This window comes from Myotis daubentonii, chromosome 7 (genome assembly GCF_963259705.1).
Source record: "Myotis daubentonii chromosome 7, mMyoDau2.1, whole genome shotgun sequence".
Lineage (NCBI taxonomy): Eukaryota > Metazoa > Chordata > Mammalia > Chiroptera > Vespertilionidae > Myotis > Myotis daubentonii.
The window spans coordinates 75950428-75975682 of record NC_081846.1 but is presented as its reverse complement, the minus strand read 5'-3'; the positions used below and the strand labels follow the sequence as shown (position 1 = coordinate 75975682).

The window sequence follows — 25255 nt, the reverse complement described above, 5'->3', positions numbered from 1 at the left end:
GAAGATGCGATTAACAGGATGGAGTCATATTTTCTGGCCATGTACATCTTACTTTATCCTTTCATAGGAATCACTAAATGAAATTATGCCTTTAAACACAGCATGGTTCCCGGTGCATGGAGGGTTCCCTAAATGTTAGCTAAGATAATTCTTGTTAAGATTGCATTGCATTCAGTACCGCCAGAAGACCAATTATAGACCAATTAATTGGTTTTGGCCTCAGGAGGAAGAAATATTTCATCAGAAATCTCCAACAATTTCACTTCCTCTTCTGCACTTGTCCTGCTTAGAGATGCTTTGAGTTTGGCAGCTAAAGCAATGGCAGAAGCCAAACTCTCTTGGCTGTTTTAATGACCCTGAAATGCCCATTCTCATGCCATGCTGAAGGCTCCAATTCAGAAGGAATGCTCAAATATTTGACTATTTATCTATGTCCTAACCTTAATCTACTTTTTCTAAATCACCTACTCATTCTTTTTCTTACTCCCACTTACTTTTATCTCCTATTTACCAACCCAAGATCTATTCTTTCTACTTTTTTGACTTTTTTTAAAACATATTTTTATTGATTTCAGAGAGGAAGGGAGAGGGAGAGAGAAATAGAAACATCAATGATGAGAGAGAATCATTGATAGGCTACCTTCTGCACACCCCACACCAAGGATCGAGCCCACAACCTGGGAATGTGCCCTGACAGGGAATGTGCCCTGACAGGGAATTGAACTGGGACCTCCTGGTTCATAGGTTGATGCTCAACCACTGAACCATGCCAGTAGGGCAACTTTCCTGACTTTTAATTGCATTTCAATTTCATTGTTCCCCTTGATCAAAACTTTTCCTTTTGCCTTTAAGAAATAATTGTGCTCATTCTCCAGATACTGTCTTTATTATTTTATTCCTATGTGCTTTTGCTGTTGCCCTGTCTTCAATGGAGCAGCTAATCTCTACGTCCCTAACTTCTTTTCCATCTCATTACTGTTATTTCTCTCTAAGCCCACATTTAAACCTACCAGGTATAAGTTTTGCCTTACACATATGACTCTCATTTCTAGCTTGGACTTTTGTACATGACTTTTGCTTTGCCTGGGATTTCCTTTTAAACACTTTGTCAATATCCATTCACACCTCTCCTTTATGTTCCTCCTCGAAATTATTTTCTTCCAAAAAGTTTTACATCAAGATTATGAGCTATGCCTCCCCAATGAACTAGAATCACAGAGTACTCTAAATATCTTCGAGATCATTACAGATGAGGAGACTGAGGTTCAGAGTGGGTCACCTGAGCTGCACAAGAGTATGAGACCCTTCAGTGTCAGAATAGGACATAGGAGACTCCAGAGTCCATGTTCTTCCCTTTCAACTGCTGTATCTCAGCACATACACTGAGTGGCCAGATTATCATGACCACCTGACGTTTGTGGGCAAATTAGCTATAATTTCGCGCTGAAGTTGCTAGAGGGCCAGACCATTATAAATAGGGAAGCAGGTTGTTTACCACGGCAGTAGAAGTGATTTTTTTCTGAAGATATGGGTAAACACCATGATTTAACAGCCTTTGAACGTGGGATATATTTGAACGTGAGGGCCAGATTATTATGACCACCTGACGTTTGTAGGCAAATTAGCCGTACACTGCATCGTATGGGATATGGAAGCCAAAGGCCTGTTCAAACACCTTTGCTGTCTGCAGTTACCAAGATAAAACGTCTCCAATTCACAGGAACACAAGGATTGGACAGTCGAGCATTGGAAAAAAGTCATGTGGTCCGATGAATCACGTTTCCAGTTGCATCATGCAGATGGCAGAGTGAGAATTTGGCGGAAACAGCATGAAAGCATCCACCCCACATGCATGAGCACAACCCTTCAAGCTGGTGGGGGCAGTGTTATGGTTGGGGGCATGTTTTCCTGGCATGATTTGGGCCCTTTAATTCATGTGGAACAACGTCTGAATAGCACAACATACCTAAGTATCATTGCTGATCAAGTTCATCCTATCATGTTGATGGTATATCCCAGTGGTCAGCAAACTGCGGCTCGCGAGCCACATGCAGCTCTTTGGCCCCTTGAGTGTGGCTCTTCGGCCCCTTGAGTGTGGCTCTTCCACAAAATACCACGTGCGGGCGTGCATGTACAGTGCGATTGAAACATCGTGGCCCATGCACAGAAGTCGGTATTTTGTGGAAGAGCCACACTCAAGGGGCCAAAGAGCTGCATGTGGCTCCTGAGCCACAGTTTGCCAACCACTGGTGTATCCCAATTGAGATGGCTTCTTCCAACAAGACAATGCGCCATGCCACTGTGCAGGAGTGGTTTCAAGAACATGAAGGAGACTTTACCTTGCTTAGGTGGCCCCCACAATCACCAGATCTCAATCCAATTGAGCATTTGTGGGATGAAGTTAAAAGAACCATCAGGCAGCTGGTTCCACAACCATCCAATCTCACAGAACTGGACAGTGCTATTCACCAGGCATGGTGTCAGATTCCTCGCATCACCTTTCAACATCTCGTGGAGTCAATGCCAAGAAGAATCGCCGCAGTATTGAAGGTAAAAGGTGGCCCAACGAAGTACTGATGTGGTGGTCATAATAATCTGGCCACTCACATTCAAATATATCTCACGTTCGTAGGCTGTTAAATCGTGTTGTTTACCCATATCTTCAGAAAAACATCACTTCTACTGCCATGGTAAACAACCTGCTTCCCTATTTATAATGGTCTGACCCTAGCAACTTCAGCGTGAAATTATAGCTAATTTGCCGACAAACATCAGGTGGTCATAATAATCTGGTCACTCAGTGTATACTTCCTCTTTTGTCTCATGAGGTGTTTTAAAATACTTTCTTTGTGTTTGTGCACTTTCCCCACATCAGTTATTTTTTACGTTTTGGAAGAACCTATTGGCTTTTACTCTTTGTCTTCCATCATTCTCCATAACATCTAACACAAATTGAATTCTTGACAATTCACTAACTATAGTTAAATGTCATTGTCCATCTCTAGATTTTTTTTTCCTGTTTCCTGCCTTAGTTTATATACAAGGTGTCCCCCTAAAATGTATACATACTTTTAACAGATTATAGCTCACTTTTGAAAATGAAATGTATTTTAATAAACACTGCCTTTATAATTATTCAAAGTGTGTGTATACATTTTTTGGGACACCCTACATATTTGACTCCATATCATTGTTCCCATTTCTTTTTTTCTTCCCTCTCTTTTGTCTTAATACTGTCCCCCAAATTCCCATTTCTTTAAAAATTGCATATCTCTGCATTATATTAACTTTCCATTTCGTGCTCAGATTTTTTCTTATACTTCTTATATCATATCTAGATTTCAGTTAGAAGATAAAAGGTAGATAGTGACTCTCGTGTTGAAATCATTGAACTTTATTTATACAGTATTTGAATAAATTAACCCTCTGTGGACTAACTCAGTCTTTAATCTAGTTGACTATAGTTACCTCATACATAAACTTCAAATGTTTAACATTTTTCACTAGGAAATCTCTTTATTGATTTGTAAGTCAGTTAACAACTATCTGGTGATCTGCCTCATGGGAAGAGTTGAACTGGGTGCTGTTTTGCTGTGTTGATGGAGTGGAAGCCACCATAGATTGTTTGTTATAAATGCTTAGCATTCGCAACTCAGAGACATAATTTGATTGCCCTGGAGTCATGATCCTATAGAAAAATCTTGAAAGACACAGGTTGAAGATTTTGCCGAAGAAAGTGGGACGGACATTCCAAGAATGAGAAACGGCCTGATTAAATACTTAGAGGGTAGAGGGAGCAGGTTCCTGTGTTGTCTTGACCTTATCAGAAATTAAAGAGTGGATTAAGAAGATATCAGGGGCATAATAAGAGAAGAATTGTTCAAAATTCTTGAAGTCAGTGACCAAGTATCTCCTATTTGATATAAAGCAGAAATACAAAGTTTGGCCTGACAGCCATTGAGATACAAAATGATTAAATGAAAGGGTCCCTTTCTTTGTTGAACTGAAAAGGCTCTGACTTGCATATGAATTTCTTTAAAGTATTGTCTTCAGATGACTTCCTTCCTAGAAACATTCTTAAGTGCACCTACTTACCATAGACCCACTCTGCGTTAGGGCTGTCTTTGCATCGTCAGTCATCACAGCTAATTCTGAACTAAACTTGACCAGTTCCATCATACAGACCAGGGAAAAGTCACAAAGCTGTGCAATAACATACCACAGTTAAGCAATGCATTGTGGCACAACTAAGATTCTAATCTGACATTTATCTGACTTTATAGCATTTTAACTTTAAGGCTACATTACCTTTTTTTTTTTACTTTGAAAGTAAGCTTTATTTTAAAATATGAGACTTTATACATCCTTTTCAAACATCAACATTTAAAAGTTATTAGGCAAGTCAATCATACAAAACTGTTTGCACAAATAATTAAAGAAGTGGTAATATTGTACCAGTGTAAAATGTCACACGATTTAAATCACAGCTTGGATCTTCAGTAATTAAAGTGTTTTATTCCACAAAATAAGATCTGGTGAGTTATAAGATCAAATTTCTCCTCTGGATATTCTATTCTTAATCACATCTCTCTTAATCACCATCACCTCACACAGTAGCCTCGCTGACCATGGTGGCAATTCCAAAGTGGTTGTTCTGGTCTTTGACCATTTTTATGTAGACACCCATACCCCAAGCTGTACCCCTTTTCTTGACAATCCAATACTTATGCAGTTCTGCTCCTTCAAAGCCGTAGCCAACCACCAGAACACCATGACGCAGGTCTTTGCTGCTGCATTCTGGTTCATAATAAATGCCTTTTGCATAAAACTGGAAAAATCTGTAGCTCACATTTATAGCAACAGAGATGGCCCCACACTTGCCTTCGTAAGGGGCTTCTCCTGCACATGGGTGTCCACAAAGCCAGTGTCATTGGCAGCAGAAAACCCAGGCTTGTTTTTGCAGGATTCATTCCTTACGTGATATGCATAGGATTCCTCTTAGTCCAGGCCTTTGCTGTCCTCAGCATATAGAAGGAATTATCCATTAGACCACCATCGCAGCCCTCATTGCCTTGAGACTAAGAGCAGTCTGCCAGGTTCTGTCCACTCCATGAAACACGTTTGCCTGTTTTCTGGAACATCTGTAAGGGCACCAGCTGCATTACCAGCCCAACAGGAACCACGCTGACCCTGGTCCCTCAGAGGAATTACATAGCCTTTCTCTCTCCAATCTACAGACGGGGGTCTCAGCTAAGGGAGGTTCTTGGAACACGTCCCCCTCCTGAGTTTCTGGTGTGAGGGCATTCTACACCTGCCTGAAGTCTTCATTGGTCATGTCACCAAAGGCATTCATTGCGGTGTGAAGGTGTTTCCCTTGGCCTGGCTCCTGATGGTGCAGTACAATCAATTTTGTATTCTTCTCCCACCCTGCTCTCCTCCATCCTTAGTCATTCTCCGTACATAGTTTCCAGTGTGTCGCCCTCCACTGGTTCCACTGTGCAACTACACTGTGACCGGGTTTGGCAGCAGCAGCGTCTGTTCCCAAGCAGAGGGCAGTCAGGATGAGTGAAGGATTCCAGTTTCAAAAACCTGCTGCAGGAGCCACTGGTGAGCACAGTCGACATGTGTGAGTACAGGGATTTCCAAGGCCCCGCATCACTTCTCATTATTAAAAATATCATGGGGGTTTTATGAATTTTCTAGTCACAAAATGATAACCTGTCTGTCCTCTCCCATTGATGCCAAAGAAATGCCCTTCCCCTCCCCATCCCTCAGTGCTGCCTCCTGAAGGTAATGTTCACTCAGTTGCAATTCCAATTTTGCTTTAGTGTCTCCATTGTGAAAAGATGGAGAGTTTCTGAAAATCCAACATTAATTGATAATTTTGTAGAAAATTATTTTTGTCCTCAGTCAAAAGAAAAAAAAGTCATTATGCTAAGAATTCAAAGATGGCCCTGGCCAGTTTGGCTCAGCTGATAGAGCGTCGGCCTGTGGACTGAAGGGTCCCAGTTTTGATTCTGGTCAAGGGCACATGCCTGGGTTGAGGGCTCGATCCCCGGTAGGGGGCAGGTGGGAGGCAGCTGATCAATGATTCTCTCTTGTCCTTGATGTTTCTGTCTCTCTATCCCTCTCCCTTCCACTCTAAAATCAATAAAAATATATTTTGAAAAGAGATTTCAAAGATGGCTTTGTGTAAAGTTAGAAGTGTGCACGTTTACATACACACACATACACACATACACACTCACATATTCATTATTTTGGAAGAACTGTTATAGCTCTTTATTCAATAAATCACATTATTTTTCTTAAGAAAACATTTGCTTAGTTAGAGGTTAGTGGATGTTATTAAAGTCCACTAATGTGCCCCTATCATGGATTGAAAACAGTGAACTACAAAAGAACAGGATACTTCACTTCACAGGGAAAATTACACTATCTGATGATGACCATTGTAACAGGCATGAGAATAGCTCTCATTGTGTTTTGATTTGCATTTCCCTAATACCTAGTGATGTTGAATGTCGTTTTATGCACCTGTTGGCCTTTTGTGTATCTTCTTTGGAGACATGAATATTCAGATCTTTTTTACCCATTTTTAAAATTGTTTTGTTTTGTTTTGCTATTGAATTGTATGAGTTCTTCACATTGTTTGAATATTAACCCCGCATCAGATATATTGTTTACAGATATTTTTGGCAACTGTGTAAGTTTTCGTTTTGTTGCTGGTTTCTTTTGCTATGCAGAAGCTTTCTCTGATGTGGTCCTACTTGTTTATTTTTTCTTTGTTGCTTGTGCTTAGGTGTTGTATTAAAGGAATCATTAAGACCCATGCCAAGGAGATTTATGCCTATGTTTAATTTCAGGATTTTTATGGTTTCAGGTCTCACATTTAAGTCTTTAATCCATTTTGAGTTAATTTATATGAATGTAGTAAGATATGGTCCAGTTTCACTTTTACATGTGAATATCCAATTATCCCAGGACCATTTGTTGAAAAGACTGTCTTTTCTGCATTGTTATTCTTGGTTCCCTTGTCAGATATTAGTTAACTGTATATACTTGGGTTTCTTTCTGGGCTCCCAATTCTATCTCATTCCTCTGTTTGTCTGTTTTTCTGGCCATACCACGCTCTTTGGATGACTGTACCTTTTTAGTATAGCTTGAAATCAGAGAGTGATGCTTTCTGTTTGTTATTGCTTTTTATCATCACCTGAGGACATTTTTTCCACTGTTTTCCAGAGAGAGTGGAAGGGAGGGAGGGGAAGGGAAGAGAGAGAAAGAGAGAAAGAGAGAGAAACATTGATATGAGAGAGAGACATCAATTGGTTGTTTCCGTACATGCCCCAACCGAACCTGCAACCAGGTATGTTCCCTTGATCAGGAATCAAGCCCGTAATCCTTCAGCAGCATGGGCCAGGGCAGGTGCCCCTGTGTTATCTTTCTAAGGATTTCTTTGACTATTCAGGGTCTTTTGTGCTTCCGTATAAATTTTAGGAAAGCTTTTTTAAATTTCTGTAAAACATGTTATTGGATTCTTAATAGGGTTTGCATTGAATCTATAGATTCAATGTCTTGTCATTTTAAAAGTAGTGATCATTCACCTCTTAGTTAAATTTAAGTATATCTTTTTGTTTTAGATGAAATATAAACGGGATCAATTTACTTTATTTCTTTTGCAGGAGACTTGTTGTTAGTGTATAGAAAGGCTGCTGATTTGTGTGTGTTAACTTCATATCCTGCAATTTTACCAAATTTATTGATTAAATCTAACAGTATTTTTTGTTAAGTCTTTAGGATTTTTTCTAAATATATAAAAGTCATACCATCTGCAAAGAGAGACAATTTTACTTTTTTTTTTTCCAGTTCTCATACCTTTGATATATTTTTCTTGCCTAACTGAATGCTCTAGCTAGGACTTCTGGTACTGTTTTGACTAGGGACAGGAAAAGTGGTCACCCTTTATGTTGAGATACGTTCCTTCTGTTAATTTGTTAGGAGTTTTTATCACGAATGAATGTTGAATTTTTGTCAAATGATTTTTCTCTATCAATTGAGATGTTCATATTAGTCTTTTCTCTCTCTCTCTCTATTTTTTATTAATCCTCACTCAAGAATATTTTTCCATTGATATTTACAGAGTGTGGAAGGGAGGGATAGAGACACAGAGAGAGAAACATCAATGTGAGAGAGACACATCGATTGGTTGCCTCCTGTACATGCATTGATCAGGGCCGGGATTGAGCCTACACCCAAGGTACATGCCCTTGACCAGAATAGAACCCACAGCCTTTCAATCCCAGGGCCGATGCTCTAACCACTGAGCAAAAGCAGCTAGGGCTTCTTTCATTACATTAATGTCCGGTATAATGTTGAACCATCTTTCCATTTCAGGGATAAATCCCACTTTTGATCATGGTAGATGAACTTTTTAGTGTGCTACTGAATTTGGTTTGCTAGTATTTTATTGAGAATTTTTACCTCTATATTAATCAGTGATAGTGGCCTATTGTGTTCTTTTCTAGTGGCATCCTTTCCTGGTTTTTGGTACAGTGGGGCCTTGACTTACGAGTGTCCTGACTAACAAGTTTTTCGAGATATGAGCCATCTCTCGGCCGATTTTTTGCTTTGAGTTGCGAGCTAAAATTCGGGTTACGAGCCAGCTTCAGATACCCCACCGCTAGTTAGCGCAGTGAACGTCACAGTGAACGCCACAACATCAGCCCAGCATCACGTGTCTCACTCGTTCACTTTATGATTTGACATACGAGTAATTTGAGTTACGAGCTCCGTCACGGAATGAATTAAACTCGTAAGTCAAGGCCCCACTGTATTAGGATAATGCTTACCTCAAAATGAGTGAGGCGTTATTCCCTCCTTTTCAGTTTTTGGAAAACTTTGAGAAGGATTGGTGTTAATTCTTATTTAAATGTTTGATAAAATTCATCAGTGAAGCCATCTCATTCTGATCTTTTCTTTGTTGAGAGAATTGATATTACTGACTCAGTGTACTTACTATAATTGATATATTTAGATTTTCTTTTTCTTCCTGATTCAGTCTTGAAAAGTGGCTTGTTTCCAAGAATTTTTCTATTTTTTTTCTAGATTGTTCAGTTTGTTAGCCTCTTAAGTTCCTTTGAATTTTTATGGTTCAAAGAAATTGTACTTACCCCATTTATATTTATTTTTTTCTATTTTCATTGATTAGTCTAGCTAAGGGTTTGTCAAATTTCTTTATCATTTCAAAGAACTAACCAATCATTTTTATTGTTTTTATGTTCTCTATTTTTAAAACTTTCTGCTCTAATCTTTATTATTTTCTTCCTTCTGTTAACATTGTTCTTTTTTTAATTCCTTAAGGTGTAGAGTTAGATTTTTTATTTAGGATATTTCTTGCTTCTTAATATAGGTGGTTTTGCTATGAACTTCCCTCTTAGAACTGCTTTTGTTATATCCCCAAAGTACTTTTGTGCTGTTTTTCTAATTTGTTTGTCTCAACAAACTTTCTTCTATCCCCTTAAATTTTTTTTCTTGGATCCATTGGTTGTTCAGGAGAGTTTTGTTTAATTTCCATGTGTTTGTGAATTTTCTAGTTTTCTTTGATTTCTAGTTTCATGCCAATGTGGTCAGACAGAATACTCAATTTGATTTTAATCTTCTTGAATTTGCTAAGACTTGTTTTGTAGCCTAACATATGGCTTATTCTAGAAAATGTTCCATGTGAACTTAAGAATGTGTATTCTGCCCTAACTGGTTTGGCTCAGTGGATAGAGCCTCAGCCTGCGGACTGAAGGGTCCCAGGTTCGATTCCCGTCAAGGGCATGTACCTTGGTTGTGGGCACATCCCCAGTAGGGAGTGTGCAGGAGGCAGCTGATCGATGTTTCTCTCTCATCGATGTTTCTAACTCTCTATCCCTCTCCCTTCCTCTCTGTAAAAAATCAATAAACTATAAAAAAAAGAATGTGTAGTCTGCTGATGATTAATTTAATGCTCTATTTATGTCTGCTATATTTATTTGGTTTCTAGTGTTATTCAAATCCCCTGTTTTCTTATTCATTCTGTCTGTATTCTTTACCCATTGTTGAGAGTGGGATATTTAAGTCCCCAACTATTATTGTTACTGTTTTTTTTACATTTTTACTCTGTTGGTTTTTGCTTTAAATATTTAGATGCTTTAATGTTGGGTTCGTAACTATTTACAATTATTATATTTTCTTGATGTATTGACCCCTCTATCATGGTATAATAATCTTCTTTGTCTCTTTGTGCCATTTTTAGTTTAAAGTTTACTTTGTCATGTATGGCTAATATGAGAAGTGTCCCCGCGGGAGCTAGACTGGGAGTTGGATCACTCGCTATGACGTGTGATGACCACCAGGGGGCAGCATGGAATGAAGGGAGGCCCCCTGGCTGGCAGCAGGCAGCCAGGGAAAGGAGGCCCTGGCCAGCAGCCCTGAAAGCCCCAATCCGCCCTGATCGCTGGCCAGGCTTAGGGACCCTACTATGCACTAATTACATGCACCGGCCTCTAGTGCAAGTATAACTACCCCTTGTGTTTTGTTGTTGTTACTTGGTTACCATTTGCTTGACATTTCCTTTTCCATCTCTTCACTCAATCTGTGTGTGTCATCAGGGCAAAGTAAGTCTCTTGTAGGCAGCATATTATTAGATCTTATTATTATTTTTTTTTATCCATTCAGCCATTCTATGTCTTTTGCTTAGAGAATTTAATCTGCTTTGTATAAAGTAATAATTGCTAGGTAAGGCCTTGCTATTGCCATTTTGTTCATTGTGTTCTGGGTGTTTTGTAGTTCCGTTGTTCACTGTTTTCATCCTGCTGTCTTTGTGTGTGTATGTGTTTTGGTGTCTTTTTGGTATCAGATGCGTTGACTTCTTTATCGTGTATTTTGTGTAATTCCTGCAGGATTGTCCCTTGTGGCTACCATGATGCTTACATAAAACATCTTAAAACATAACACCCTTCTTTAAACTGGTAACAATGTATCTTTAATATAATCAGCAAACTTTAAACTTTTACTTACCCCTCACATGTTAGATACTCTGTGTCACAGTGTACATATTTTTGTATTATATAACTAATAACAAATTACTGTAGTTATTGTTTTTTTTACTACACTTTTAAAAACTGTTTAAGATAGAGTTGTAAGTGAATTGTGCACCACTATTACCATGCTGCAGAATCTAATTATGACTCTTTATTTATCATTACCAGGGAGATTTGTAGTATCTTTCTGTGTTTTCATTATGTTAATTAGCATTCTTTTCCTTTAACTCAATGAACTCCCTTTAGAATTTTTTGTAAGTCAGGTCTGGTGGAAATGAACTTCTTCAGCTTTTGTTTTTTGGGGGAAGTTCTGTATTCCTCATTTAGTTTTGAACGACAGCTTTGCTGGCTATAGAGTTCTTGGCACACAGTTATTTTTATTGAATATTTTGAATATGTAAATTCATTCTTTCCTGGCCAAAATCTTTTTCTTGAGAAATTTGCCAATAGTCTTATGGGGATTCTGTGGTGTGTAACTTCTGTCTTTTCTCTTGCTGCTCTTAAAATTCTTTTTTTTTGTCTTTCACTTTTGAGAATTTGGTTAGAATGTGTCTTAGTGAGTCCTATTCAGGTTCAAACTCTTTGGGGTCCTTCAGGCCTCGTGGATATGTATGTCCTTTTTCTCCCCACGTTTGGGAGGTTTTCAGCCATTATTGCTTTAAATCTACTTTATGTCCCCTTCTCTTTCTCTTCTCCTTCTGGAATTCCCATAATGCAAAATGTGTTTGTTTTTTGTAATTCCTGTAGGCTTTCTTCATTCTTTTTTCTTTTTGCCCCTCTGGGTAATTTTCAATGTCCTATACTCTAAGCTACTTATTTGGTTTTGTTCTGCATGGTTGAGTCTACATTTGAAACTCCATTTAATTCTTTCATTCAGTTATTATATTTTTCAACTCTAGGATTTTTTTTTTTTGATGGTTGCTATATCCTTGTTGATTTTCTTGGTTGTTGGTTTTATTTATTTTGCACTGTGGTTTTTGTTTTGTTTTGTTTTTTAATATCATTTAGTGGTCTGTTGTGCTTTTTTTTGGAGTTCATTCACTAAAATTCCTTAAGAGGATTATTCTGAATTCTCTGTCTGAAAGGTCATAGATCTCCATTTCTTTAGGCTTAGTTATTGGAGTTTTATTAGGTTCTTCTGGTGGTGTCACATTTACCTGATTTTTTTTTTTTTCTGATTCTTGATTCCTTACATTGATATCTGCATATTTGAGTAATTGAGCTTATCTTCTAGTCTTTACAAGTTTGCTTTGGCAAACTTGGGTTCTGGGTGTATCTACTGATAATGTCCCTGGGTAGGTGGGCCTCTATTATGGTCAGTTTGGGGGCAAATCAAGTGTTTAAGCTGTGAAGATGGGAATCAGGGTGGTAAACCACTGGCTGAGAATAGTTGGATAGGACTGCTGGCTTGGTTTCCTACTCAAGTGATGCTGTAGGCTGGCCTCTGAGGATGCCTGGAATTTCTGGTCAGGCTTATTATATGGTCGGGACTGGATATTACGTCCAGTTGTGGATGGAGCTATGCATTGGCTTCCCTGCCCTGGTAGCACATTGGTATTGAGCCCAGGAATTGCACAGCTCTGCATTAAGGCAAGTGTGACTGAATTCTCTGGTCAGGCAAGGCCAGCGTGTTGCTCTGCAGACAAGGGAAGCAATGGTACTCTCAGTTCAAGTGCCACTGTTTGTAGGGCTGTGCAGCTTCCTGGATGCGTGGTTTGGTTCCCTGGTTGGGCAGAACGAAGGCTGTATTCAGCGATGAGCAGGGCTATGTTTTGATGATGAATTAGCTTTCCTGCTGAGGCGTGGGTGAAAAAGGAGCTCCAAGGCAGTACATCTATTTGTTGCCTTAACTCAAGCTGGCCTGTACCCCAAGTTCCCTGACTGAACAGGGCCCCTGGAGTTACTCCGCATATGGTCAGGTGCTGATGGCCCACACAACTCCAGGGGTTGTCGCCAGCCTTCCTTTCCTGTCAGATGGAGCCAGAAGACACTCTCCACAGAGGATGGGGCCATGTTTTATCTTCCTTTCCTGATGTGAGCAAACTGGGCTTGAGCGTAACAAAACTCTTCCTTTGTGGATCCCAGTCAAGCAGATCTGCACCCCACTGATTTCCCTAGTCGGAGTATGCCCCCAACTTGGTTCTGCAGATGGGCAAAGCCAGTGGCTGGGATTACTACTCAGACACTTGCAGGAATGAACTTGGTCTGCCAAGATCTGTGTGCTGGTTATGGTAAGCCCTTTCTCACTGCCCCGTGGGTAGGTGGGCTCTATTATGGTCAACTTTGGGGCCAATTTTGGTTGAGCCCTGCATGTTCCCCTGCAATCCCTGCATAAGGGCTCCTACAAAGCTACCCACAATTCTGGGGGCACTTGTGGTCCCTCTTGGGGTCTCTTTTCCCGCTGGAGGAACCAGCGGCTGAGGAAGACCTTGCCCACGGGGGGAGCCTGAGGCTCAGGGGGTGCTTCAGTCGCCCTGGTGGATCCTCTCTGTGGTGTCTCCTTCTTGGAAAGCTGTTCATTGTTCTTACTGTAAGGAGGGGCGGAATCAGGAACACCGCCTGCCATCCTCCTGGTTTTCAGGCTTTGTAAAAGAAAACGTTATGTCAGTACCCAACCAATTTATTTTGCCAATAATGTTTCTCTTGAGCCAACAAATATCTATGAGCAAGTCAGTTGGTGGAGGTGAAAGATGCTGAAGCCTGCCAAAGCATGTCTGTTGTTTGATGTTGGACTCCCCTATGGGGAAGAAAGGCAGGGCATGATACAGAAAATGTCATCTGCTGTCTTCCTTCCCTAGGGCAATAGCTGTACTTTGTCACCAGGGGAACTGCCCCCCCTTTACTGGGGCGCACTGGCACTTTGTGACTTCTCACATCCGTTCAGCCGTGAGGTGTTAGAATGCTTGGAGACCAGAAATCGTGTGTTAGTGTCACTGTAGGAAGAAACTGAGACATCTTAATAGAAGTAATTGTATACCTATGGTTTTGGCTAATCCATGTGCAGTTGCCAAGTCCCATGAATTTAAAGTTGGCCAATTAATGTGTCTTCTATTGTAGAGAAAAATGAACCCACACTGTAGGCTTTTCATTATACAGAGAAGAGGAAGAAAAGCTATTTTTTTCTAGATTCTTTTTTATATATTTGAAATGGCACAGTCATGTTATAGTACTAACTAAAGTTTTATCTTCTAAAGATTTTATTATTATCTCTGCTTCAGAATTGAATCTAATAAAGTATTGTCCAAATTACATGGCTTTGGCTGTTACCAGAGTGAAGAGAGAACTCATTTGAGATTTTATGTGTGTGTATGTATGTTTATGTGTGTGTCATCTACACATTTACAATAAATCATAAACTTTCCATCTTTTCAAAATTATTAAGAAGAAACATCTGAGCTAACGATATTAAATTGAGAACCAATTTCACATCTTTAAATACTAAAAGAGTAAGAACTACCTCAAAAAATGTGCAAACTGAATTTCCATCTGAGTTGCTTTAAGGAATAAATGTGGGGTGTGTGTGAGAGAAGCATGCGCATTGAATTGTGATGTGGCCTGGGACCTGTGAGAAGACACTTGGCGAACACTGCCTAGCCCTGGAGTCCTCATTCTGTTTGTCTGAAAGGCAAGTCCTTGCTGTCCTCAGCACCCGTCCTCCAGGGTCAGTGCTGGAAGAGAAAACAGCCAACTCCCCCAATCCTTTTTGAAACCAGTGGGATATAATAATTAAATGTTTACCGCAATGCAGGTTAATAACAATATAACAAATATGAAGTAATTATGAATTTAACAAATGTGAATTGTATGCATCTCATTTCATATTTGTTGACCATTTCACATTTTGAAATTTCTGTATCATCTAGTCTTCAATGTGCCCTATGTCTACACAGTTACAAAATATTCTTTTATCTTACAGATTTTAATATTTTTGAACCAGCACTCATGAACTATATGAAACAGTGATTTCAAAGGCTGGAATCACTGTTTACTGGAAACAATTTAAAGAAAATTTTCCATACCAAAAAAATGTAAATTTTACTCAAATCACAATTATACAAAACATTTTCCTCCTACTTGTGTAGATGACGAGCACATTAATGTTTGTGTATGTTAGTTTTGAAGGTATTACATTTCAATCCATTAGAGTAACTTCAAAAATTTTCTAAGTCACATTATTCATATGACAGATAGTTTAAAATTGACTTGCAGACAGACATTCCTGAGTGTAACTGTGTGGGCTCTATCAGTTGTAAGAGGGTAAATATGCATGTGGTAAAAACAGGCAGTAGTAAATGAAGCTATAGTTAAATCAGACATTTGTCACTTTAAGGAAAGACTTTGTGGGCAGCTTAAATTATAACTGAGAAAACATAGATGACTAAAATGTATGCTAATTATTACAGGAATGTTTAAATTATACTATGAAGCCATTCAGCAATTAAAAGTTTCTTGTGGATTTGAATCACATTAACATCCAATATAGATAGATAATCACCTAATGGAAACATGAAGGCAGGAGTTTTCTGGAAAAGATCAGAGGTTCCTAGTCTAATATATTTCCAAATCAGGAAATAAATAACCCACACAGGAAGTACAAGTTCATGGAAGATGGCTTGTAAAATTTGCATCAGTAAAGGAGAAATGAAATGTGTGACCAGGTCAGACCTTGATTTCTACACTGGGACCACATATAAAGGTATAGCATTGGATAAAAATTGCAGAGGCATCTTGTGCCTTGTTGGCGGTAACATAACAAAGCAGAAATTAAGGCAAATACCAGCAGAGATGTTTCTATAGGGATCATATTGCCAATGAAAAGCTTAGATAAAGAACTCCACATGATTAATTCATTAGGCCAGAAATCTTTTTATTTAACTACGAACCACCTAAATACCACTTTCCTTTCAGGTCATTTGATGCTATCATTAATTCTTTTAATATCTGTGAAATAAATGTCCACCCTAGAATATTAAATGATATGTGGACTACTTTTCTGAGCATGACTGATATTAGTTGGCTTGGTTTCAGCAACAATTGCTTGGGGGGTTCAGATATCCAGATAAATTTGATATGATGTTAAGGTAATAAGATTTAATAGTTTCATATCTAATCCATTGTACTAACAAAGGCATGAATAAGTCTCATATTATCTTAAAAAAACTATCCTAGTTTGGACCAAGAAAATATACTGTGATCAAATTGATTTGCAATTTATCTATTTGCAAAACATCTATTTCTCTAGAGTTAAGCCTTTTCAAATGATGTAATAATAGAAGAGTTGGTGGAAGTGCATTTAATGTCCTTTGGCACACAGTGAATTAAATATGTAGAAACAATTATTTAAGGAAGTCTCCTTTTTGAAAAAAAAAGTTAAAACGTTAAGAGGAAATTAACTAAAGGGAAACTATAAAGCAAATCATTCAGCCCAAAGGGTACATTGTGCTTTTAGATGTCATCTTGTAAAACGTTTTCATTAGCTGTTAATGAAACTGAACTTACGACCTAATGAACAACCCAAAGTGCTTGGCGTATTTCTTTAGTTAACCAGATGGAAGTAGGTTCCCTCAGAATGTTGATGATGCTCTCTTGTTTGATGTGGTTGATTTCTATGGTGATTGTGTGTGTGTGTGTGTGTGTGTGTGTGTGTGTGTGTGTGTGTGTGTGTGTGTTTCTAATGTTAGGAGATAGAATTCTAAATTTTATAAAAGCTTATCTTATAGAAACCCTTTTATTTGCATGTACATCATGAGAGTCATAATAAAACATATCATTGTTTATAAAGGAGATAGCGATACTTCATAAAATTTACTTATGTTAACCAATGGAGATTAAGTGACCTTAAAGTAGATTCCTTTCATTTTTTCATTTTTGCTCCAAATTCGTGTACAAATTACAGTATAATTCATTATTTGAAATATCAGTTTGGTCTGTTCTTTAAATGTTGACATAAAAATGCTTCTGACAGTCTCTGCACCTAAAATGCCATGTGGGGTTTTTGTTTGTGGTCTCTCTGTAGATAGAAAGGAACAGAGTAAGCTAGACATCATTGACAGTCATTTCCTTAAGTCTTTGATGTGATATCTGGCACCAGGATTAAACACCCAGATTGACTATGACAGAGGAATAGTTGATTATCAGAGAGCAAGGGAAGAGAACCGTGCTTTCCTCTTGAGACTCTCTCAGGAGTGGAAACATAGGCAGTGCATTCCTTGTGCTCGTGCGGCACCTTAGATATTGTCACTATGGGGCTGATCAAGTTGGGATGTGGTTATTCACATACCCTGAGCCCTTGAAGGCAGGGATTCTTTCTTTTGATATTTAGGTCTACACCAGGATTTCTCAACCTTAACACTACTGACACTTTCTATGTCTGAATTCCATGTTGTTGGGGCTATTTTGTTCATTGTAAATTACTTAGCAGCATATCTGGCCTCTGCCCTCTAGATGCCAGATCCCCATCCCATACCCTGTCTCCAGATGAGGACTAACTTAATGGCTGGCACACCATTGACATTTAGTAAATATATTTTGAATAAATAAGTGCAGCTATTGATGCCGCATAAAACAATAACATTTTTACCAGTGAACTCAGCAATTTGTTCTGGGTTTGACTGATTCTGAAAGTGTCATTTAGTCACGTCAGGGTGGTAAAATAGCTTCTCTAATGTAATTCTGAAGAAAATTGGATGACTTTCTCTTCTCCACCCCCTCTGCACTCCTTCCACCCTCCCCATGCTTCTGCTTGAGGATGTGTAACGCTGTAATGCTGGCAAACTGCTAGCAGTAGGTCATCTCACTGTCTAGACATCTCAGCTCTTGATGGGAGGTGCCAGGCAGTACATTCCAATCAGATACAGAGCCACACAGATACCCTCACACCAGCAGAGGGGGATGGTATCAGCAGAGTGAGGATGGGGCTCCTACTGAAGTTATGCATGTGTGTCAAAATAGTAACCTCTGTTTATCTTCATAGCTAATGGATCAGCACATATTCACAGGAATCTTATTTTCACTTTTCAACTACATGACTTGGGATAAATCTGCTAAGTTCTCTGACCTGCTGTTTTCTCACTGATGAAATAGAAAGGAAAATTATACCTACCTCCTTGCCACTGTTAGGGGGTCTCTGCTCTGCTCCTCCAGGTGACTCAACATTCTCTATGGGATACTCATCCACTTGGCTATAATTACACTAGAGGCCTGATACACAAAATCCCTGCACTGGAGAGAGGGGTCCCTCAGCCCAGTATGCGCCCTCTCTATGTCTGGGAGCCCTTGGGGGATGTTGGGCCTAAGCCAGGAGTCTAACATCCTTAGTGCTGTGGTGGCGGGAGAGGCTCCCGCCACCTCTGCTGCACTTGCCAGCTGTGAGTCCAGCTTCGGGCTGAGTGGGGCTGCCCCTGTGGGAGCACACTGACCTCCAGGGGGCAGCTCCTGCATTGAGCGTCTGCCCCCTGGCGGTCAGTGTGCATCATAGCGGCCAGTAATTCTGCCCTTTGGTTGATTTGCATATTCGCCTGTTATTATATAGGATTTTCCACTGCTTGTCGCTCTTGCTGGCCTGTAAGGTGTGTATGTAAGGGGCAGGCTCAGATCTCTCTCAGTCACAATGCCAATGCATGCTATTCCTCAAAGGAAAGGAAGCTCTTTTTTAATAGCATACTCCATATACATGTTAGCAACTGTCATTTAGTCATTCCATAGATATTTAATGAGCACCTACTTCCTAAATCCAGAAATACATACAGTAGAGAATAAATTTAAGTGCTTGTCTAAATGGAGATTGAATTGTAATGGACCAGGCAGTCAATAAGAATTGACACCTCTATTAATCATCTATCTATCTATCTTCCTAATTTCTGATCATTGTAAATGGGTGCTGCTATGGAGAGTAGCAAAGAAAGGCTTCTCAAGAAGTAATTAACATCATAGTTTTCAACATTGTCATGATTAACATTATCATCAAGGTGATGCAATTAGTCTTTCATTGGCAGAACTTGTACTTTGATTCATTTTTCTAATCATGATGATGAACTACTTACATTCTCTGACCTGGTTTTTCTTGAAACCAACAGTAGGAAATAGGGCTTTAGGTAGATCTTATCACTTGAAAATGGAGATTTGAACATGAAAAGAATCAAAACTGTGGCCTTACTCTAGCCATGCTGCATATGAGGAACTCTAAAAGTAGGCTTTACCTCTAATTTAGAAGTAGACTTATACACTATTTGTTTTCTAAGCAACCTCCTGCATTTTTTCTTTTGCTTGGTTTAAAGATGGCAACTTTATAAGCTCTTCTTTTTTTATTTTTTATTTTTTTAAAATTAAATCTTTATTGTTCAGAATATTACAGTTGTTCCTCTTTTTCCCCCCCATAGCTCCCCTCCACCCCGTTCCCTCCCCACCCTCTGCACTTACACCACCCCCCACTGTTCTCATCCATAGGTGTACGATTTTTGTCCAGTCTCTTCCCACACCCCCCACACCCCTTTCCCCCCCAAGAATAGTCAGTCCACTCCCTTTCTATGCCCCTGATTCTATTATATTCACCAGTTTATTCTGTTCATCAGATTATTTATTCACTTGATTTTTAGATTCACTTGTTGATAGATGTGTATTTGTTGTTCATAATTTGTATCTTTACCTTTTTCTTCTTCTTCCTCTTCTTAAAGGATACCTTTCAGCATTTCATATAATCCTGGTTTGGTGGTGATGAACTCCTTTAGCTTTTTCTTACCTGTGACGCTCTTTATCTGACCTTCAATTCTGAATGATAGCTTTGCTGGGTAAAGTAATCTTGTTGTAGGTTCTTGGCATTCATCACTTTGAATATTTCTTGCCACTCCCTTCTGGCCTGCAAAGTTTCTGTTGAGAAATCAGCTGACAGTCATATGGGTACTCCCTTGTAGATAACTGACTGTTTTTCTCTTGATGCTTTTAAGATTCTCTCTTTGTCTTTTGCTCCTGGCATTTTAATTATGATGTGTCTTGGTGTGGTCCACTTTGGATTCCTTTTGTTTGGGGTTCTCTGCGCTTCCTGGACTTGTAAGTCTATTTCTTTCACCAGGTAGGGGAAGTTTTCTGTCATTATTTCTTCAAATTGGTTTTCAATATCTTTCTCTCTTCTTCTGGCACACCCATAATTCAGATTATGGGATGCTTGAAGTTGCCTTAGAGGCTTCTTACACTATCTTCATATTTTTAGATTCTTTTTTATTTTTGTTTTTCCGGTTGGGTGATTTTTGCTTCTTCGTATTTCCAATCTTTGATTTGATTCTTCTGATCCTCTAGTCTGCTGTTGGGTCTCTGTATAATACTCTTTATTTCAGTCAGTGTTTGCTTAATTTCTAGTTGGTCCTTTTTCATAACCTCGAGGGTCTCACTTGATTTCTTGAGGGTCTCACTAAATTTATTGGCAGTTATTATTCAACCCAAAATGTCAAAAGTGCTCAGCACTTTTGACATTTTGGGTTGAATAATTTTGTCATGGGGGGCTGTTCTGCACATTCTAGGATGTTCAGCAGTATCTCTGACTTGCATGTATCTCTAGATAGATGCCAGTACGACTCCCTTTCAAGCTATAATAAAGGAAAATGTCTCCTGAAGCAGAAAAATGAATATTAAAACCACAATGACATATTACCTCACACCTGTCAGAATGGCTGCCAAAAATCAACAAGTGTTTGTAAGGATGTGAAGAAAAGGGAACCATTGTGCACTGATGGTGGGAGGGAAGATTGGTGCAGCCTACTGTGGAAAACAGTATGGACTTCCTAAAAATATTACAAATAGAACTTTCTCATGACCAGTGATTACACTTCTGGGAATATATCTGAAGAAACCTGAAACACTAATTTGAAAGAATATATGCACCCCTATGTTCAATGCAGTGCTATCTACAATAACTACGATATGGAAGCAACTCAAGTGCTTATCAGAAGATGAGTAGATAAAAAAGTGGTAGTACCTTTACACATCGGGATACTACTCAGCCATAAAAGAGAATGAAATCTTAACCATTTGTAATAACATGGAAGTATCTAGAGCAGTGGTTCTCAACCTTCCTAACAATGTGACCCTTTAATACAGTTCCTCATGTTGTGGTGACCCCCAATTTCATTGTTACAAATTGAACATAATTAAAGCATAGTGATTAATCACAAAAACAATATGTAATTATATATGTATTTTCTGATGGTTTTAGGCGACCCCTGTGAAAGGGTTGTTTGACCCCCAAAGGGGTCGCAACCCACAGGTTGAGAACGGCTGATCTAGAGTGTATTGTGCTAAGTGAAATAAGTCAGACAGAGATAGACAAACACCATATGATTTCACTTATATGTGGAGTCTAAAGAACAAAACAAAATAAAATAAAATAAAAACAAAACAAAATAAAAACAGACTCATAGATCCAGGCAATAGACTGATGGTTGATAAAGGAGAAGAGGGGTTGGGGGCTAGGTGAGAAGGGGAAGGGATTAAGAAGTACAGATTGGTAGTTATAAAATATTCACAGGATGTAAATTTCAGCATAGGGAATATAGTGAATGACATTATGCATGGTGCTAGGTGAGTACTTGAAATGTGGTGGTGGGGGAGCACTTTGTGAAGTATATGATTTCTACCCCGTGTAACTGTAACTAATAAGAAATAATATTGAATGTAAACTCTATCACCCTAGACCAGTGGTCTACAAACTCAGTCAACAGAGCCAAACATCAACAGTACAACGATTGAAATTTCTTTTGAGAGCCAATTTTTTTAAACTTAAACTATATAGGTAGGTACACTGTTATTAACTTAATTAGGGTACTCCTAAGGCTTAGGAAGAGCCACCCTTAAGCGGCCAAAGAGCCACATGTGGCTCACGAGCCGCAGTTTGCCGACCATGGCCCTAGACTAATATCTATATCCATTCAAGTAGATTCATTTCAGTCAGTCAGTAATTGAAATATAAAATTTAAATTAAGAAAAGAAATTGTCCCCTGGGATTTACAATTAGCCTCAGCTGAAAATGCTTGCCTTACAGGAATTCTCTCTGTCTTTCGGCTGTTGTGTATAGTGTTTCCTACAGGACCATTTGCTGCCACATTTGTGTTTGCTTGTGCAGCAACAGGAGCTCCTTTCTTTGAATCCCACCCATCCTTTAAGGCCCAACTACACCTTCACCTACTATGTAGAGTTTCCTCTATGTGCTGCAACCTGTTCCACCTTTTCTACTTCAGAATTCATATTCCAAGTCTTTTCTGTTTGGTCACTGTCATTTCATCCATTACTGAGCCCACTGTTATTTATTGAAATATTTACATCTTCTTATGTCAACTATATTATAAATTCTTTGAATGGAGAGACCATACCTTAGTCACCTTGGAAACTTCATACAGCATCTAAAAAATACGTGGAATAAGGACACTCATTAAGTAATAGGTTGAATTTAGCATAAACAATCTTATTCACAAAATTTCAGCAACAAATTTATCCTTAACAAGGAGAAGTGATAGATAAAACAAACAGTAGCTTTCAAAAATCAAGCAATTTGGAAATTCGTTTTTTTTAATAAACCCAATGTTTCATTCAAGTGTAACAAGTGTGACAACAGGCAAAACTGAATTTATGGACGTACTTATTCTGAAAGATATCAGTCTAGGGTGATAGAGTTGGAGATCCAGATTTAACAATGGTCTTTCAGCTCAACTACAAACTCACCTACGTGTTAGCTCTTTATGCAGAAGATGGTTGCGTAGCTAGTTAAGACCATGCACTTGATCATCTTGGAATTAGGTAACAAGGTCATTTGAGGGGAATATATGGAAAGGGGCATCCATTCAGGTAAACCAAAACACTTGTCTCTCTAGAAGCTGATGGTTTTGTTTAACTTTCAGAGGGGAGGTTTAGAGGTCTCACTGGAAGGACAGCCTGCCCATCTAATTCTTTTGCCTGAATTCAGCTTGTTCTTCAAAGTAGATCTGTTTGTTCAGTAAATTCAGTACTCATGTGGCATTCAGGTAATGACTGAACATTGGAGAACCAAATGTAAGGTCCTCTTAATGACATTTGAGAAATGTAGGCTAACTACAACTTTCTAATATCACACACCAGTGTCTCCAGTCTCCCAGTGTTCACTCCAATTAAGTTATGATTGATAGTCATCTTTCAACTTTCATTTGCACATTTAACAGACTGTACATGGATTTCTGAAACATGGGCCTATTTCATCTTTGTCATAAATAAATTCTTTAAGATTATAAAATGAATTTTATTATTTCCAAATATAATAACTGGATATTAACTTCCTCGGGTATAAACTTATCTGAGATATGCCCATGTGGAGAAGAATTCATAGATCAAATGCTATATCCCTTCAAGTAGATTCATTTTAGTCAGTCAGTATAACCCTGCATGAAATGAATATTTACTAAATTCTTTGTGAGAGCACAGTAAGGGGCTAGCTACTCTACATATAGTAATTCAATGAATCCTAAACACAACCTTTTGTGAGATTTTCCTGTAGAGAATTCTGTTTTGAAGTGTCTGTCATTCCACAGTCCCTTAATTAAGAATCCTCCCAGCCCACTCCCAACCTCCCTCAAAGAGGGCTTTAGGGACCAGGCTTCTGTATGTAACTTGATGCCCCTGGGTCAGAGCTGGGTCACCCAACAGCTCTCCTAGGAATTAGGAATTAAGATGCACAGAAACTAGTTAGTTTCTGCTGATAACTAAATGTTAACCCGTGGTCATGGAGAGCCAAGTCCATCATATTCATGTTGGGAAAGCAGAGGATGTAGAGAAAAATGTAAAGCAGACGTAGGAAGTCGCAGCCATGGAGAGAGTAATTGCTTTCCCCAGGTGCTCTAGTTTCTGTTTACCCTTCCTGGGAGATCTGATACTCGTTCTGTAAGCAGATTCCATGTCATCATCCTCATCCTTAAAACAAAGTCATCTTATTTTGCTTGTGCCAGTTGACTGGGTTTCTGCCAACAGAGCCTTGAAAGAAATTATTTCCTCTGTTTTCTTAGTGAAAAAAGTGAAGTTCAGAGAAGCCAATAACTCACCCAGAGCAGTGCAGCTAGGACTTGGCCAAGCCAGCATTCAAGCCCTGTGCTCAACATTCTCATGTTTCTGCAACTATTTGCATGGCTGTGGTTTCTATTAGCACAGTGTAATGTAGCTGAGAATCATTTTGCAGACTAGATGTGTTGTGAATGGTCTTGTGATTACACACTCGTGTGATCTTGGCCTTTCCCCTGTGCTGCTGAACATGCTTACAGCTGTGCCCATTGCTTAAAATATGTTTCCTCACCTGTAGGCCAGATTGACAGTTCTCCCTGCTGCTTTCCACAACTGCTCACGTCATGCCTACTTGCTTAAAGCCATTCCCTCAGCTTTGAGTTTCCAAGCATTGTCAGAGCACTTTTATTTGGTCCATAAAAATGTAAATGCCTTGACCATCAACTTATACCATACACAAGAATAAACTCAAAATGGATAAAAGACTTAACTGTACTCATAAGTCGTGAAACCATAAAAATCTTAGAAGAAGCCATAGGTAGCAAAATCTCAGACATCTCTCATAGCAATATGTTTGCAGATACATCTCCTAGGGCAAAGGAAACTAAGAAGAAAAAACAAAAAATCAAATGGAACGACAAAAAAAAAATTTCTGCACAGCAAAAGAAACCATCAACAAAATAACAAGAGAGCCCACTGCATGGGAGAACATATTTGCCAATGATATATCTGATAGGGGTTAATTTCCAAAATATCTAAGAAACTCATACAATTTAACAAAAGGAAGACAAACAATCCAATTAAAAAAAAATGGGCAAAGGACCTAACGTGAACATACAGAAGGCCAAGAGACATATGAAAACCTGCTTGAAGTCACTAATCATCCGAGAGATGCAAATTAAAATGACAATTGAGATTTCACCTCACACCTGTCAGAATGGCTATCATCAACAAATGACAAGTGCTGGTGAGGATGTGGAGAAAAGGGAACCCTAGTACACTGCTGGTGGGAATTGCAGACTGGTGCAGCCACTGTGAAAAACAGCATCAAGTTTCCTTAAAACTTTAAAAATGGAAGTCCCATTTGACCCTGTGATCCCACTTCTAGGACTATGTCCTAAGAAACCAGGAACACCAATCAGAAATAATATATGCACCCCTATGTTCATAGGAGCACAATT

General features: G+C 38.9%; 1 protein-coding gene and 1 pseudogene across 1 annotated transcript in view; one reads left to right on the top strand and one right to left on the bottom strand.

Moving 5' to 3' along the window:
* THSD7B (thrombospondin type 1 domain containing 7B) overlaps positions 1–25255 on the top strand; it is a 747617-nt gene that overhangs the window by 105402 nt on the left and 616960 nt on the right. The gene's annotated exons all lie outside the window — the stretch shown is intronic.
* LOC132238778 (procathepsin L-like) lies at positions 4607–5578 on the bottom strand (annotated as a pseudogene).